At 42.2% G+C, this 12,475-nt stretch overlaps 1 protein-coding gene across 3 annotated transcripts in view; it reads right to left on the reverse strand.

Moving 5' to 3' along the window:
- Nucleotides 1–4,288, reverse strand: part of LOC118207537 (monocarboxylate transporter 1-like) — a 43,815-nt gene extending 39,527 nt beyond the window's left edge. For 2 of the 3 annotated variants that reach the window (XM_035381208.1, XM_035381209.1), the window contains exon 1: nucleotides 4,098–4,287. The gene's annotated coding sequence lies outside the window, so the exon portion shown is untranslated. Of the gene's footprint in view, nucleotides 1–4,097 lie in introns of all 3 variants that reach the window. The other variant, XM_035381211.1, reaches the window with a different exon arrangement.
- Between the last annotated feature and the right edge of the window lie 8,187 nt (nucleotides 4,289–12,475).

Genomic DNA, 12,475 nt, shown 5'->3' on the forward strand with positions numbered 1-12,475 from the left:
CAGGTACCGTCCACAACTGACACGGGCAGCTCCTGACTACGCTGATGCAGTGTTACCTACAAAAACAGAACGCAGAGAGATTATAGACAAACACATAGGGCCTACACGGAGAGGAAGTGTGTACACAGTAGACCCTGGAAGCTTACAGGTTACTTCATGCTTCATTACTTCAATCGAAATTCTCAGAGAAGGATGAGAAAAGAGGAACATAAAAGAGGTGTGTCTGTTGATCCCTGTGCAACAACAATCACTACAGGCCCAAGTCATAAGAAGAAGTGTACTGGAACTTTAAATATTTAAATGAGTGTGAAATTCTGAACTCAGGTTAGGCTATATTCTGACGAAAACTGAAAGCACTTCTGACAGCAGTCTCTGAGCAGCTGAACTGAATCAAGAGCAGCAATGACAAGGATGGAAGCTATGCTTTCTTTTGTTTTTTTAAACAGTCATTCCTTAGGCCTGAATATAGCTAATGCTGATAACGCCCACATGCAAATCCATTGGCTTACCATGACTGCGGTTTTAGGTGCAGCAACTTTATACTGGGCTTTATTTATTTATTTTTTAAATACTTATAAATATATAGATTTGTGTGAGTAGACGTTGTATTCTCAGTTTCATGCAAAGCAGTCAAAGCATGTAGGAGGAATTTACTTTATTATTTTTTTCAAAAATTCAAAACAGCAGAAAATCCGACCAGACACACTTTTTCAGGCAGGGATGACTGTTCTTTGACAGGCGAGGAAGTTTGGTTCTAGGTTGAAGGGTACAAGTGTTATGGCCAGTCAAAGTATGCATTTTCAAAAATTTGCGCCACCAAGAGGCCAAATTGAGGCTAAAAATCAGTCAATCACCGCTTGGATTCACCTTCAACAAATGTGCCAAGTTTCTCAAAAACCGACAAGGCAGTTTTGGCAGAACTGCGAAAAATCTATGGAAGAATAATAGTAACAAAGCCAAAAAACCCAATAGGGGGCCTCACACTTTTCATGCTTGGCCCCCTAGAAACAGCACACAAAACCGACTCCGTTCTCATCACCAGGTTCATTATTGTACTGCACTCGCTAAATCATTCTCCTTAACAACTTAACGCCTTGAGAAAAACTACAGTAATAGTGATAATAAGATGTTCCAAATAATTCACAAGATAATCAACACCATTTCTCTCTACATTTCACACAGCAGCATAGTAGCAAAATCAGGTTCACGGCTAGTCATGACAGCATGAGGTCTCATAAGTCCCATAACAGGAAGTGCGGTCCTGACTGACTGGAATCAATCACAATTATTTGCTCTTCCATACCATAGAAATGTGTTCGTATCAGTGAACACATGACAGCTCCATCCACAGTGAGATTCATGATTGCTCATTCCCAATGACCCACTTCTACCACCAAGCACTGAGAAAGAGATTACATTACTGGGCCCTCAGGTGTGTAAAAAATACGTGATTCATACGCAGCACATGTACACTTAGAAATTTAACTATTAATTTCACTAATAATATTGTGAACGAGAAATGAAAATATAATTATCTGAATCCCTGTTTTTACGTGTATTTCAAAACAATTAAATGGTGAGCTGCAAGGATTTGACAGAAGCTAAACTATAAACTGAAAACAATACGTTAAAGCACCCAAATTTTTTGTGGAAACCTGTCATTCGGCAAAGTGAAAAATATGTGCCGAGATGGCGCATTTGGGGTGCCATTAACATTCTGTGAAATAAATGACACAGGAAACATCAGGCAGTCTTACGCAATACCAGAGATGGGCTTGTCTTGAGGCACAGGCCAGCTTGATGCTTGACTTGCAAGGGCTGCTGGGAACTATCTGCAGTGACAGCATCAAACGCTCATTTCTGACAGGTGGGATAGAGAACCCACAGGAGGAAATTTTACAGTAAGCATTTTTCATTTTTCAGATTCTGGAAGGGGATTTTATTTTTTATTTTTTTCAGCCAGTTAATCAAAAGGTGCATTTAGTTTGAAAGGGCACATCTCGTCCCTAAAAGTTATTCCTTTTGTAAATCTGACCCACTGAAAACAGTCTTGATTGTAGTCCACATTTATATAATGTCTATGCATAACACAACCAAGGGACCAAGCTACTGACTGTTACGCCATGCAACAAATCTGACTAAATCCAGCCAGTAGCTTGATCTTGTCATATACACACACAACTTGATGCAACGTGCTTTGGAAAAGACTTTCAAGGAATCAATTTGTTAAATGATTTGATTCTAAAACTCTGTTTTGGTTGGCAAATCATGGCCATGTCCTTACAAGCAGCAGATTTCCGTGATGTTTTCATGCAGGGATTTCCCTGCAAATCTTGGTCTACCTGTTTCAAAGCACAGTTCCCAATAACATAAATGTAAAGTACAAACAGTCTGTGAACAACAATAATGTCAGACTACAATGTCAGGCTAATTTTTGCTCCCACGTCTGTTTCCAACATATGTGAGTGTACAGAAAGACAGGACAAGATAAACTGTATTGTCCTTATGGGGGAATTTGCTTTGGACATACACAGAAAGCAGCTGTTAAAAATAACAAGTAGCCTAGGCCATAGGGCAATACAATACACAACACATCAAACGCCAAAGAACAGAAAAAGATACTGCAACTTTAGAGTCAAATCACCACCACCACACTTTACACTGTAGATAGCAATTGGAAATTTCAAACGACTTCAACTGGTTTGAAGGAGCACAATTTCAGCAGCACATACAGGGCAGCAGATGACTTATAACCATAAGACAGGTTGCATGCCTGGTCAGGATAAGCATGTCTGGTTATGATTTCACTTAACTAAAAATTCTCTTAGTGAACTCATATCAACAATGGCATGGACAGAATGTCTCAAGTATAATATATAGGACGACTTGTTTTCAATTTTTATACTGAAAAACCATATATGATTATGTATTTTAGATCGCTGATTATTATCTGGTTATGATACATATGCTCTAATATTGAGAGGTGAACTAGTTAATCGGAACATCTCATGGGTTACTTTTCAAATATGATTTCATCATCACACAAAAATCTTAATTGAAAACATAAAAAATAGTTTATGATTTACGCTTTGTTCAAGGTGCTTGGGTAATTTTCTCCTGGCAACCTGCCAAGTTGCGACGTGCGACATTTCGTCGCCAAGGCGGATGCAACGAAAAACTCCTAGGTCCCCGATTATTATTATTTTTTTTTAACCATATCATACTACAAGCAGACAGGCGTAAGGTGAATTGCCACTTCGCATTACGGCTAGCTACAACTAGTACATGTGAGGCGAGCACGTGAGCTATGCGCCCATGCGTATCTGTCATGGAGACAGAATAAAAGAACATACATGAGTGACACGATGGGCGATGTTAGCTAGTTTGACTTACCAGCATTAGCTGTTGTTTGTAAAAATGGATAGCCATTTTTATGTATGAAAAATAACTAGGTAGCAACGGGTGGAGGGCAAAAAAACATTCACCAGGAGAACACCGTGTCTTTGACTAGTTTTAGTCATGTTCCTCAATTATCTAGGCAGTTTGTTCACGCAAGTTTATTTAGCCATCATACATTACATTACAGTGACTATTTCACTCCACTCATTGTGAATAAAGACACCATGGTGCCGGGCGAACATAGGTGACCTGTGTTTTTGCTCTTGATACCGCCGTTTTGGTTCTCGCAAAAACACAAGTCATCTAAGTTCGCCCGGCACCATGGTGACAGTGTTTTTGCGAGAACCAAAACGGCGGTATCAAGAGCAAAGTCAAACACGTGAAGCGAAATTATTACTTATCATAGCTAGCGAAAGATAGAGCATGGTTGCTTTTGAAGCTAACCTTTTGAAAGTGGTATTGTTGTTAATAAGCTTTACTCCAACTATATTGCTCGTATAGCAAGATAATTCTGTACTAAACTAGCAATTCATTATAAGCGTATCGTGTGCCTTAACTGTGTACGAAAACCTAGTTATCTTTATTGCTGCATATATTACAGTATAGGATGCTAACGATGCGTTTCAATTGAAGTGCACTGCTTTCTGTCCAGTACCACTGGCTGACGTGCATGTACTGTTTGCCAATTCTAAACGTACCTTGAAGTTTCTTGGCTCAAGATATTTCCAGTAACACGATTTATCCTCTTCTATCCCAGGTTCCTTATAATCGACGACCGTAGTGTGTTCATGTGCTCGGAGTATCTGTGAACGCTGATAAGGAAATTTAAGAGTACATCGCCAGTAATGACAGCATGGCCTGGACGTTTACACTGCGCCTGCGCCACACTAACCAACTCAGCAGCTAGCTCGCAAACGGCGGCGCTGAAAAAAAAGTCATGTGCTTTTTGGCACCAAGAATTTCTCTTTCCATGGAAACGAGGGGCTCACGTGTGACTAACAACCCAAAAACTAACCCAATTTTAATAATCAATTTAAAAACATTTTAACAATTAGAAAGAATGATTAGGGGAAAAATGTGACGAAATTGTATGAATAGGTATATAATTAAAATTGGGATGGCAGGCTCCCCACAGAAATAACCGCAATGATCACAGACTCTCAACATTCATTTATGTACCTTCTGACCCAATTTCAACAGACAAAATTCACAAACAACTTCACATATCCACACATTATTGCTCCAAATTTAGGGGATTTAGTATTTTTTCCTTCTTCTTCTTCTTCTTTTTCTTACGCCTGATTACATCATCACAAATGCTCCTAGCCCACAAATAATATGTCTCCTCATTGGACATTTAAGGTACATCAGCCAATAAAAAGATCAGATGCACATGCAAAATAACTAGAAGTGCAGTCGTTCAAAAGAGCAAAACTTATGTCTCCTTCACTAGTAGCTCACTGGGTAGCATGTCTACTTGTGACATTTTCGGATGAGTGACAGGCTAGGTCGAACCCCCCTCGGACTCATGAAAACTCTCACTCATTACACTGCCTTGCTGGGTAAATAATAATAAAACATTTGCATCTGTGTAATCTTTGCAGTAAACTCATTTATATTTCTGAAATACAAATAAAAGTGCCGAGAAAATGCCATTTGGAGTGTCAACCCCACAAAAGAATGCAGTGGCTATAAAAGCCACACCTTCAATGATTTTGCAATTTTACACAACCACCTACATTACCTCCCTTCCCCCTCTTACTGTCTTCAGACATTGGGCAGCCATCTTGTCACAGCTGCAGAGAGGTTTATGAACAGCTAGGCAAGTCAATTTTTTTTTTTTAGCCAATAATATTTTTTACGTACCATGCAAAATAAACATTTTATATATATATATATATATATATATATATATATATATATATATATATATATATATATATATATATATATATATGTATACTTTACAGGACATATTTTCCCATAATAATTACTTCACCTTCTTTTTGAGCAACTTGTATTATTCATTCCAGGTTTTAAAAGCAAATCCATAGTTATTTTTTCCACATTAATGTCACAAACAAACACAAACCAGACGAAACTGCTTTCTTTATATTATTAAGAACCACATCCTTTCTAAGCAAAACATTTTAGTTGTTTAGACACTAAAACTCTTCCTTACTATCTTTTGGTCCTTTAACAATGTGCATTCTCTTTGTTATCGAGCTATTGATTCAAGAATTTTTCTTGCTTCATCCAGACCCACCCAATAAAATAAATAGGATATCAAGCTGTGTCTCTGACAGGGTTTTATGGGATAGATATACCACCTTGTCCTGGGGATCCCTGTAATAATAAACACACAGAAGAATAAGTTCAAAGAAGCCTGTGTTTTGTTAACTCACCCTGTGTATGGCCTTTAAAAATATTCTTTAAAATGAGAAGCAAAAACAAACACAAGACTGTTCAGCTAGCTGCTTTTCCACCCACTGGCCATATTTTCATAGCATTTTTTATTTTTACAAAATAGAGAGCTTTGTTATTTTTAAGATCATGTGAAATTAAGGCTGTGAATAAATTAAGGTCAACAGAAATTGATACATTGTTGGTATATTCATTCACTAACCCTATAGCATAGAGCATATCTTTTGTAATGTATCTTAAAGTGAAAGATGACCACTTTCCATGATTTACAAAACAGACTGCACGTTTCAACTTTTTTCAACCCCAATTTAACTGGTAAAAAATTATTTGCTTTCAATGGCAGTTTACATCATTGATTTACATATATCAAATATTAAGCATTATACACCGTGAAATATTCAGTGCTAAATCAATTCTTAAGAGTATATGATCCCTATTGGACTAATATGTACTCTGACTGGAATGAACACTGGACATTTTACTGTGTACATATCCATATATTTCAATATTTTATTGATGTGATTCAACTGTTAGCATACACATTTATTTGAATGAAAAACGTAATTCTAACGTAAAATTTGAAAATTGTACAGCACAATCAAACTGTGAATGTTTTGTGGGAGCAGCTCTGCAATTCTCAGAATATTTCTAAAGTGTATGTAGTGGTCTTATAGGGGTCTGTGAAGAGGGGTTCTGCTGTAAGCAGGGCTTTTGTATGCCCAGGGCTACTGTTATTGTCACTATGGTCCAGCAACACTCTTCTGCACACCCTTATAACCATATGTCTTCATAAAATTTGAGCAAGTGCAAAGAAAAGTGATGACTATAGGCCCTGTATGTCAGTATAGCTATCCTGTTCATGCCCTTTTTCAGCTGCGACCGGCAGCTCTATAGCTCTGTCTGTCGGTTGGTTGGTCGGTTGGTCCACAAAAAGTGTCCTACCCCGTAGCGGCCACAGTTTTCGCCCCAGGAGGCTGGAATTTGGCATGGCGGTTGGTCATGACTGAAGGTACAGCTGAGTAACTTTCAGACCAATTGACCAAGAGGGGGGCGTGGTGATGGGCGTGGCCTATCACAAAAAGGCACATAACTCCCGAATGGGTTCACAGATTTGCACAAGATTTTATGGAAAGGTTGGTCATGAGCCAAAGAAGAGGTCACGTGTTTGTGTGAGGGTGTGTGCATGGATGTATGCACACATGGATGCATGCGCATGTGCAGTCGCAGCTATTGCGGATTCGCGCTTGTTAAACATTCATACAGAGTACCTCAATCTTCAGTACTCAGGAAGGGGGCGGAGCTCTGTCAATCCACAACACAAATAAACCCAATAAAGTATTTAAACTGGCAGGGACAACACCCGCAAACATTACTGATTTGACAGAGGAGTTCACTCTCAGCCTTGCCAGGAGGACTGTAGGTGAGCCCACTCACGCTCTAAACTCAGAGAACGCTCTGATGCCATTGGCCCGCAGGTACCTGATGCCCAGAAGTAAGACCGACACAAGAGCAGATTCGTTTGTGCCTGGGAGCACTAAACTCCTCAATGCTAAAGAAAACCAAGATGGCTGCTTAACTGCCAACTGCCCTGACGCACTGGCACTGAACTAGTATGTTGTGTATACTGTTGATCGATCATCTGAATGTCTATCTTTGCGTTGTCTGAGTAGGACTGTGTGCTAACTGTATGTGATTAAAAAAGCCTCTTCATGAAATGCAAAGCAGAGCGCTGAAAAGGCAAATAAAGTACTCCATTCAATTCAATTCAAAGTCAGTTTTATTCAAATGGCAGCTCGGAGGCCAAATGCGGCCACCATAGTGTACACTTAGCCCTTTTATCATTGGGAAAAAAAGAAATATTCAGATACACTTCACACTCATAACAGAACAAAAAGCGATTGTTATATTTAAGAAGTCATCTTCTTTCTTTACACACATGTACAATATATTTATACATTCTTTATAGCTAGTATGTGGAATATGCTTGGCCCACATGCACTATTTATAAAAAATTATTTGGCTCTAGGGAATGTATAGTTAGCAAACATGCTTTATGGAGACTGCTATTGAACATTTATACTATGCAAAGAATGTGCTGCCACTGGTGAAATTTGACATTATGCAATGCAAGGACTCCAGGTACTGTTTTAAGCACTGCATTTAATACAATTTATGATACATTCTACATACACTACGTGACCAAAAGTATCTGGACACCCCTTGGTCTGGGGCTGTTTTTCATGATATGGACTAGACCCCTTAGTTCCAGTGAAGGCAAATTGTAATGCTACAGCATACAATCACATTCTAGATGATTCTGTGCTTCTTTAACAGTTTGGGGAAGACCCTTTCCTGTTTCAGCATGACAATGCCCCCGGGCACACAGCAAGGTCCATATAGAAATGTTTTTTTTCGAGGACAGTGGTGAAGAACTTGACTCAACCCCATCCAACACCTTTGGGATCAACTGGAAAGCCAAATTCAAGCAAGGCCTAATCGCCCAATCAGTGCCTGACCTCACTAATGTTCTTCTGGCTGAATGAAAGCAAATCCTTGCAGAAATGATCCAACATCTCATATAAAGCCTTCCCAGAAAAGTGGAGTTCCTATAGTAGCAGTGGACCAGCTCCATATTAATTCCCATAATTTCAGATGTTGGATGTCAGGTGTCCACATACTTTTGGCCATATAGTGTAATTTTATTCATTCGTAAAGCCCGTATGAATAAGCCTAAATATTAATTACTCTTCTTTTAGGAGCAGTGGAATAAGGGTCATCCATTTGTGTTCTGCCACATCGCTTAAACACTTTTTTTTTTCTAAAGTACTACTTTTAAAGCTGTCATCAGATATTTCTGTGAATGCACTGTGAAGTAGGTGCCATCTGCGTCGTTCTTTCTGATGCTAACGCTGCGTCGTCCTGCCGTGCTTGATCTCTCGTATTCCCCGAAGATCTGGAGAACGTCCCTGACCCTGCGTTCTCTTCACCCTGCGCGTCAAGCTGTGTCTGCCCAGAGGGACGCTCAAACAGCTGACTTTGGGCTGACCCCCGCCTGCCCTTCAATCAGCGCCAGCGATGGCTCTGAGCACGAGGCGCGACGTGGATCACGATACGACTCAGTCCCCCCCCCGTGTGCCTGCAGGGTTGCCACGTCCCATAATGCCTTGCCGCAGCTGGCGACCGTTTTACAGCATGGGGTTCCTTGGGTTGCCTGTAATCTCAGACAAACAGAGGGGTGTCCTCGAGGCTAATGGGGCTTAATGTGTCAGCCAGGCCTTTATGTGTGACCCCCCCACCGTCCCCCCCCCACCCCGCTGATAACCTGTGTCGGCGAGCAGTGCAAATTCTCAGTCACATGGAGATTAGCCTTATCACAGTGCTGCTTCACCTTTCTGTCCAAGTAGAGAATTTGCCAAAACATTACACTTCTTTTTTTTCAATGACCACTGAACCCATGATGACAGCAATCAGACGGAAAGACTCTCCAGTCAGCATTTCTATTTGCTGACACCACGAACGTTAGAAACACTCACTGCTTTTGCCTTTTTAAAGGAGAGCAGGCAGGTCCCCCCCTCCCTTTTTAATTATATATATTTTTCTTTTCCCGACAGGCAGAACAGAGGATAACAGGTCGAGGAGGCGTGGCGGCTCAGAAAGTGCTGTAGAGGGGATCGAACCCCGGCTCGTGGGGGGATTTGGCCGCCTCCCACACATCTTGTCCAAAGCACCCACTGTTTTTGATTGGTCTGACATTGCGCATATGCACATTTTATTGGTGGTGGTGGTCAAACCACTCCCTTTTGTTCAAGGATACAACAGAGGGTTTTCCAGGAAAGGTATGAATCTTGTGAAAACCTACACATGTCGTTGCTGACTGGGCGACAGTGTAGTATAATGGGTTAGGAACTGGTCTTGAAACCTGAAGGTCACATGTTCAACTTCCCGGTAGGACACTGCCGTTGTACCCTTGAGCAAGGTACTTAACCTGCATTGCTTCAGTATATATCTAGCTGTATTACTGGATACAATGTAACTGCTGTGAAAAGTTGTGTAAGTCGCTCTGGATAAGAGTGTCTGCTAAATGCCTGCAATGTAATGCCAACAGGAACATGTCATTGTTTTATTTAGTTTAATACAGGGGACAGCAGGTGTGAATGAGATGGAAAGCCAACTGCAAAGTTCCAGTGTTGGAATGCAGGCAACCCAGCACCAGCTAATGTGGCATTAAGAGAAAGTAATCTAAACTGCCGTCATCACAAACAAATTTTACCCAAATTTCTCAGTTTTAATTAAAAAAAAAAGATTTTAATGTAATCAGAAACAAGGGGAAAGGAACGTTGTGTCCCATGTCACTGATTACAAAAAGCAAAAAAAAACAACCGTTATGTGGGAAACATATGTACGAGGCCTTTTTTCCAGACTTGATCTGCATCTGGTAATGATGAAATGTCACTTGCACGGTTGCCAAAATGCTGCAGTATTGTGAGTGCGTTTGCTGTGACCTGTTCCTGGTTTTATGGAGTGGCAGGAACCCCTCTGGCCCCGCTGCCATTCCAGCGGTTAAAGATGGCTAGTGTCCATGCCAACCAGGGCCTGGGCACAGAGCAGCCTGTGTGCCAGTACTCACAAGGGTCACTGTGCAGAGGGAGGGTGGCAGGCTAGCAGAACAGCCTGTGTGCCAGTACTCACAGAGGGAGGGTGGCAGGCTAGCAGAACAGCCTGTGTGCCAGTACTCACAGAGGGAGGGCGGCAGGCTAGCAGAACAGCCTGTGTGCCAGTACTCACAGAGGGAGGGTGGCAGGCTAGCAGAACTCACACGGGAGTACTCACTGCAGGAGCTGAGTTACTCCAACCCAAACGCCCACCGCATTCTTCTCTCTTTTGACACGCAGTCTGCATGCTACATCCCATAAGCTCTCATCGCTGCCCATTCATTCTGAGCAATGCTAGTTATAAACACTGTCAAATTGTATACAAATGTGCAAAGGATCCTTCTAAAGCCAAACTGTTGCCTCTACTTTCCGAATTTCTTTAGACAGTGAGAGACAGCCCAGATAGCAGAGGATTGAGTTGAGTTTAGGCACTTAAGGGTCTTTATGGCAACGGCAAGAGTATTGTGGGCTAGAAGTGGCCCAAATGCAACCAATCACATTTAACGTTTAATAACACCATTTATATCCGGGGCCAAACGTGGCCCAAATGCATGTCAGAGCTGAGACATGGCCTCGCCACGGTCGAGCTGCGGCTGTGTTCTGGCAGTGGATTCAGACGGGGTCGTCGCGGTCGTTCCACGGCGGTATCTGGGCTGAATGAAAGCGTTGAGTTCGGGCCAGCACTGGGCCAGCACTCAGTCGCTAACAGGGAAAGGCCTGGTGACATCACGAGGGGCTCTCTGAGGGCGAACCCTGACCCGGTTGCCGGTGGCGGCGCTGAAGGTCAGCGTTCCTGTGGCTCGTGGTTCGATCCCTTGGCCGTCCCTCGGTGGCTTGTGTCACAGAGTCTGGGCAGAAGAGCAGAACACTGACACTGTTCCTGTTCCACCCCGGACAGCGCCAGGACATGTACCTAATGGCAGGCATGTATCCTTCATGACCCGCCAATAAATTAGAGATGGCAGGCGGTAATCCCTCTGTGCCGACCTGCCCGCTCTCCTCACCGGGCCGGGCCCTCTGCCCGTGTCGCCGAGGGAGACGGGCTCTTAAATATTTATCAGAAGTCAAAAATCTCTCGGAGAAGCGAGCGGAGGAAAACCCCCAGCTTCAGGGGCTTGGTCCAGGTTAGAGCTGCGGGGGAAAACCCCCAGCTTCAGGGGAAAACCCCCAGCTTCTGTTTGTTTGTGTAATTGAGGTCACTGTTTGGATGGGCAGCCTCTTCGCCTTTGACGCTCACGATGCGTGTAAATCAGTTTTTAATTGGGTTATTACTGATTCCGGCAGGTTCCAAGCCTACGACCGTCACATCCCTGTGACATACTGGAAAGAGGGAAAGCTCAATTGATCTTTGAGCAGAGGGTAAGTGCCCTTAACCTTTGCAACTTCACTCCACCTCTCCCTTCAAGGGAACTTTTTTGTTTCTGGTTGTGGCTTGTGGCCTCAGTGGTGTGTGCCCATCTGAAGCACAAACTAGTCAGATTTCTTTTTCTGACCTGCACAAGGCCAAATGTGCACACCTGCTTTATTTCCTCTGAAGCTCTCAGGCTAGCTGCAGCGTGAGAACAAACACTGCTGGTGCTCACACTTCTGCGCTAGTCCGCTGTCGCTCCCCAGTTTCTCCCACAAATCATAGGGAATTATGGATTATTGTTATTATTTCCAGAGAAACTGAGAGATTTAAGGTGTACATTTACAGTTCTATGATACTGTGGATATGAGATTTCAGTCACATTAAGTTAGACCAGGGATATTTACAGTATACTTACAACTGTCACAAGTAAAGTTGAATAATGTAACTTTTCGGTCGCCCACAGCGGGGAAAGATTTAAAATGAAGTCAAATAAACGCAGAAAGCATGCCATTAGAAGTGCCAAGCTGAGGGTTTAACAAGTTCGCTTTTTGGTGGGCTTGTTAAAATTGCATCGTGCATTTTCTTCTATCTCACTTTCATTTCCTGACACCCAAACTCATCGGTCGTATCATCGGTTAGCATGCCTCTG

Source organism: Anguilla anguilla, chromosome 11 (assembly GCF_013347855.1).
Source record: "Anguilla anguilla isolate fAngAng1 chromosome 11, fAngAng1.pri, whole genome shotgun sequence".
Classification (NCBI taxonomy): Eukaryota; Metazoa; Chordata; class Actinopteri; order Anguilliformes; family Anguillidae; genus Anguilla; species Anguilla anguilla.